Genomic DNA, 6,269 nt, shown 5'->3' on the forward strand with positions numbered 1-6,269 from the left:
AAACTTACATTTATAAAAAAACATTTTAATGTTTAGCAGATTAAAAAGGATAAAAATGAAGCATTATTCGGGGTGCCTGGGTGGCTCCATCCGTTAAGCGACTCTTGATTTTGGCTCAGGTTATGATCTCAGGTTCTTGAGATCAAGCTCTCTGAACATAGGCTCTGAGCTGGGGGTGGAGCCTGCTTAGGATTCTCTTTCCTTCTCCCTCTGCCCCTCCACCCCACTCCCACAAAAGCATTATTCAAAAGTAGTAAACTGAACACAATCTTAAAATGAAGAAAATTAAGGGGCAGCTGGGTAGCGCAGTCGTTAAGCGTCTGCCTTCGGCTCAGGGCGTGATCCCAGCGTTCTGGGATCAAGCCCCACATCAGGCTCCTCCGCTGGGAGCCTGCTTCTTCCTCTCCCACTCCCCCTGCTTGTGTTCCCTCTCTCGCTGGCTGTCTCTGTCAAATAAATAAATAAAATCTTTTTAAAAAATGAAGAAAATTAAATGATGAAAAATTAAAATAAAAATACTTTTAAAAAGAATCATCTTGGGGCACCTGGGTAGCGCAGTCATTAAGCGTCTGCCTTCAGCTCAGGGCGTGATCCCGGTGTTCTGGGATCGAGCCCCACGTCGGGCTCCTCCGCTGGGAGCCTGCTTCTTCCTCTCCCACTCCCCCTGCTGTGTTCCCTCTCTCGCTGGCTGTCTCTCTGTCACATAAATAAATAAAAAATCTTTAAAAAAAAAAAAGAGTCATCTTAAAAAATAAAACACATTGGGGTACCTGGCTGGCTCAGTGGGTGGAGCATGCAACTTTTGATCTCAGGGTTATAAGTTCCAGCCTCATGTTGGGTGTACAGATTACTTAAAAACAAAATCTTGAGGAGCACCTGGGTGGCTCAGCGGTTAAGCATCTGCCTTCAGCTCAGGTCGTGATCCTGGGGTCCTGGGACCAAGTCCCACGTGGAGCTCCCTGCTCAGTGGAGAGCCCACTTCTCCCTCTCCCTTTGCTGCTCCCCCTGCTTGTGCTCTCTCTCTCTCTCTCTGTCAGATAAATAAAATCTTCTTTAAAAAATCTTGAAAGTAAAATAAAGCATATGAAACCAAAGATATAAGAAAACCACAGATCAATATCTCTTATGATTACAGATACCAAAATCCTCAACAAAAGACTAGCAAATCAAACCCAGCAATAAATAAAGAGGATTCTACACCATGACCAAGTGGGATTTATCCCAGGAATACAAGGTTGCTTTAACACCCCAAAATCAATTAATGTAATATACTACATCAATAGAATAAAGGACAAAGCCTCAAAAAAAAAAAAACCCACAGAAAAAGCATTTGACAAAATTCAATATCCCTTCATGGTAAGTCACTCAAGAACCAGCAACAGGCAGTACTTGGCTGGCCGAGTTGGTAAAAGCTTGAGACTCCTAATCTTAGTTAGGGTCATGAGTTTAGCCCCACACTGGGGGTAGAGCCTACTTAAAAACAAACAATAACAACAACAAAACCATCAAAAAGAGAACTGTCTTAATCTGGTACAGGGCATTATGAAAAACCCACAGTTAACCTCATACTCGATGGCCAGAGGTTGGATGTTTTCCTCCTACAATCCGGAACAAAAGATCAGGTACTCTTACCACTTCCGTTCAGAATTATAATCTTTTTCCAGAGCAATGAGGCTAGAAAACGAAATAAAAACGAATCTAGATTGGAAAGGAAGAAGTAAAATGATCTCTGTTTGCAAATGACATGATCTAGTACAGGGAAAAGCCTAAGGAATCCATTTCAAAGCTATTAAAACCACCAAGTGGGATTCAGCAAGATTGCAGTATACAAGCTCGACACACGAAAGTCAATGGTATTTTTATATGTTAACAGTGAGCAAAATGGGGGCACCTGGGTGGCACAGCGGTTAAGCATCTGCCTTCGGCTCAGGGCGTGATCCCGGTGTTATGGGATCGAGCCCCACACCAGGCTCTTCCGCTATGAGCCTGCTTCTTCCTCTCCCACTCCCCCTGCTTGTGTTCCCTCTCTCGCTGGCTGTCTCTATCTCTGTCGAATAAATAAATAAAATCTTAAAAAAAGAAAAAAAAACTTAAAAAAAACAAACAAACAGTGAGCAAAATGAAAAAGAACTTCCACCTTACAAAGGTGTCAAAAACTACTTGGGAAAAAATTTAACAAAAGAAGTACAAAATTTATATGGTTGACCCTTGAACACAGATTTGAACTGTGTGGGTTCACTCACATGTGGATTTTTTTTTTTGATACAGTGCAGTACTGTAAATGTATTTTCCTTGTGATTTTCCCAATAACATTTTCTTTTCTCTGGCTTGCCCTAAGAATACAGTTTATAATATGTATATAAAATATGTGTGAATCAACTATGTTATCAATAAGGCTTCCAGTTGCTTAACCGACTGAGCCACCCAGGCACCCCTAAAATAAAATTTAAAAAAAATTAACTCGGGGCACCTGGGGCACCTGGGTGGCTCAGTCCATTAAGCATCTGCCTTCAGTTCAGGTCATGATCCTGGGGTTCTGGGATTAAGCCCTGTGTGGGGCTCCCTGCTCAGCAAGGGGTCTGCTTCTCCCTCTCCCTCTGCCTGCTGCTCCCCCTGCTTGTGCTCTCTTTGTCAAATAAATAAATAAAATCTTGAAGGAAGGAAGGAAGGGAGGGAGGGAGGGAGGGAGGGAGAGAGAGAGAGAGAGAAAGAAAGAAAAAGAAAGAAAAGAAAAGAAAAGAAAAGAAAGAAAGAAAGAAAGAAAGAAAGAAAGAAAGAAAGAAAGAAAGAAAAAGAAAGAAAGAAAGAAAGAAAAAGAAAGACAGGAAGGGGGAGGGAGGGAGGGAGGGAGGAAGAATGAAGGAAGGGAGAAAGAGGGGGAGGAAGAATGAAGGAAGGGAGAAAGAGGGAGGGAGGGAAGAAGGGAGGAAGTAAGCAAGGAAGAGGGAGGGAGGGAAGGAAGGAAAGAAGAAAATGTTTTAAAATTGTGTTGATGGTTGTACCGCTCTGTGATACTACAAACCACTGAACCATATACTTTAATGGGTGAATTGTATAGGATATGAATTATATCTCAATAAAACTGTCAAAAATAATCCTAATAGAGCACATGAGTGGTGCCATTATCGAATCACAGGGTCTTTGGGTGCACGGAGCTCCAGCAGCTGCAGAAGCTCTTTGCAATGCTACCCAAGTTGAGGGACAGGAGGAAATGGGATGATGAAGAAAGGCTTTTAATCTAATTTTCATCGGATTCCTGTCTCCGTAGAAGCAACCAGTATTTACTGAGCACCCTCTATGAGGCAGGCCCTGCTGCAGGTGCTAAGACTTCATCAGCAAGCAAAAACAAAACAAAACAAAAACCAAACTCCCTGCTCTCAGGACAGACAAACCTTAAATATGAAAACAGTGGATGATATCTCACGTGAGATAAGAGCTAGTGGAACTCGGGGCTGCTGCTATTTCAAGGAGAGCGGTTAGGGAGGGCTCCTCTGAGTAGAGGCGAAGGTGGGTGCCATGTGGGTATTAGGGGGACAGCTGGTGCAAAGGCTCGAAGGTTGGGGCATTAGGCGTATGGAGCAAAGAAACCAGCATGGCTGGGCTGAGAGCTACAGGAGAGACAGGGAGGGGCTGGGAGGGGAGCAGACCACAGGAGGAGCCAGCTCCTACTCAGGACGGGAGGGTGGGAACAGAGACAATGGCACACCCCAGTCTCTGTTTTCCAAGAAACACGGTGATTGCTCCGTGGCAAACATACCAGACCGAGGAGACAGACTTGAAGCATCCTTCTTATCCAAACATTCCCATCGTTTGTCTGATACATTTGAGATCTTTTTAAACAGTTTTCTTCCCATTATTTTGCCAAGTCCACACACTTTTAGCGCTAGTGGGCTGTAGTTTTGGTTACAAAGAGAGCATCGTCAGTGCTTTGTTTCGTTATGTTTATCGTGTGTAGATGGAGAACTCCACGAGTCAATGTCCATTTTTCTCATACTGATTCACTTGTTTGGAGAGTCTCTGACCCAGAGTAACACGCTTGTAATGGAAGCCTTGCGGTGGCTCAACACAGATGCTAACTGAGAGTCACACAGGAGCGGATCTGTACAGATTTGCAGAGTATCAGTATGTCTTTTCTCAGAAACTGACTATTTAAATCACTGATCTCAATCTCGACATAAAAATGATGCATACTCGGGTTATTTTAGATAAGGTAACAATATCACACCAACAAAACAATGTTTCAGAACTTAAAAATAGCCAAATGCTAAAAACTGAGATCACAATGACTATTATTCCTGTTTTATAGACAAAGAACTGACAGTTGACACAATTTGCCTGAGGTCACACGCTAGTAGTTAGCAGCTTGGCCAGGATTAAACACAAGCAGTTTGAAATGCAACACACAGACCTCACCACTACACAAAGGGTTCCCAGAGAAAGTGGCATCTGGGTTGGGCCTTCAGAGGGGGCCCCACCCCCAGGATGCCTGGGAACTGGTGAAGACTGGGATATGCACTCTGCAGAAGGAGTTAGGGAGCAAATTAGGACCAAAGCTCATGAGGACAACCTCAGGAGAGGCTGGGCGTCTGACTTCGCCAGGGAGGCATTCGCCATGTGGATGGAACTTTCTAGGGCTGGTTTCCATCCTCTGGATCCTGAGTGGGAGGCAGGCTGTGTGCTAGAGACCCGAAAAGAAGAGAAAGGTTTCAGCTGGTAGTAGTGTGGCCCGAGACTGGCCCTGGGGTGCTGGCTGGATACAGAAAGGAGGATTAAGCCTGAAGTAAGGGGATGGCCCCTGGATGGTCCCAGTACTGGGAGAGCCCCAACCATCAGCCTTTCTAGAAGTCCTCCCTCTTTTTATTTCACGAATGATAAATCACCCCCTTCTCCCTCATGTAGGGCCCTGTGGGAAATGACACAAAACTCCCAATATGAGTTCCTGTCACCCAGGATCTCACACTGGACACTTTATAATAAAAACTGTATGGCCATTCAAGAGTAAATATTAAGGTCTCAATAAAACTGGAAGAAAATAAATAACAATCAGGTTTCCATTTAGTCAAGTGCATTTATATACATTTTAAGAGTAATGGAATTATGGGGGCAGAGAGATGGAGGGAGGGTCCAAGTTCAAACTCTGCAAGGAGACAAAGAAACCAAATAGCCATCAGGATGCCAGGCACATAGGTGATGTGTGCTCAGTACAAATTATTGTGCCCCAGGAATTTTCCCAGCATTTCCTCATCTAAGCTTTACAACGCTTAGGAAGTAGAGATATTCTCCCCCTTTATAGATGATAAAATTGAGACACTTAAGAGGTTAAGTAACTTGCTCAAAGTCATACAGCTAGTAAGAGCTGGAGCCCAAGTAACTCAGGGTCTATCGCATAGTAAAGTGGTTTTATCACTTGGAGATAAAAAGAGATGAAAGCAAAAAATGACTTAATAGCTGCTGTCAAGGCCAGCTCCGGGATAAAGTAGCAAAAGGTGCCTAAATATAAAAGTACTGAACATACGGTGCAAAAATTCTGAGGTTCTTTTAAATTGTGTCTAGACACAATCTCAATCACAAACCTGAGAAGCCACCAGTGTAATTAATTCCCATTGCATATCCACGCTTTGCTATAGCTAGATGAAATTCAAGTCGGTGTTGAATTCTTTCCCAGCGCGATGACCTCTGCAAAAGCGAGATGCGCCGACTCTTGCTAGTTCAGCAACCTACACTATGATCTCAACAGCGCCACCCACCAACACCGAAGCCGCGAGTAGACAGACCCTAGAAGGCGGGATTCCTAGCTGCACGGCCATCGCCTCGCACGCTCGGATCCTCACCCCTTCGGGGCCTTTCGTCCCTGTGCATTCTCAGCAAGTGCCCAGTTGGGGGTGCGGGGGTCCTGGATGAGGTGGCCCTTACTTTGGTGTAGGCAAGCGACCCTTTGCCCAGGAAGAGAGTGTCGGAGTGGGGCCAAGCGGAGCAGGCCTCCGGGGGCCCTGCCAGGTCTGGAGTACAAAATGCTAAGCGACAGCAGGCAGCGCAGCGGGCCGGGCGCAGGGTCCCGGGCCAGCCCCCAGACGGGCCGTCAGAGCGTGCGGAGGCAGCCACCGGAGCTTCCCGACGGAGGGCACGGCCCGCGCGCACAGGCGGGGCGGGGCGGGGGCAGCCGCCGGCCGCGGGTGAAGCCCCGGGGCCAGCACACAATGGGCGGGGGCGCGAGGCCAGGCGCCCGGGCCAACGCGCCGCCGCACCACGTGGGCCGCAGAGCGCGCCGG

The 6,269-nt window shown here is 46.1% G+C and overlaps 1 long non-coding RNA gene across 3 annotated transcripts; it reads right to left on the reverse strand.

Moving 5' to 3' along the window:
- Positions 1–970: 970 nt before the first annotated feature.
- Positions 971–6,258, reverse strand: LOC109489768. Of its 3 annotated transcripts, none has more exons than XR_002142880.2 (3): positions 5,914–6,258; positions 3,758–4,099; positions 971–1,030 (listed from the first exon to the last, which is right to left on the reverse strand). It is a non-coding gene; the product is annotated as an uncharacterized LOC109489768 (long non-coding RNA). The 3 variants fall into 3 exon arrangements; XR_004628382.1 differs by lacking the exon at positions 971–1,030 and adding an exon at positions 1,045–1,674; XR_004628383.1 differs by lacking the exon at positions 971–1,030 and adding an exon at positions 1,045–1,674 and having other exon boundaries at positions 5,574–6,258.
- Positions 6,259–6,269: the final 11 nt, after the last annotated feature.

The sequence above is a fragment of the Ailuropoda melanoleuca genome, chromosome 10 (genome assembly GCF_002007445.2).
Source record: "Ailuropoda melanoleuca isolate Jingjing chromosome 10, ASM200744v2, whole genome shotgun sequence".
Taxonomy (NCBI): domain Eukaryota; kingdom Metazoa; phylum Chordata; class Mammalia; order Carnivora; family Ursidae; genus Ailuropoda; species Ailuropoda melanoleuca.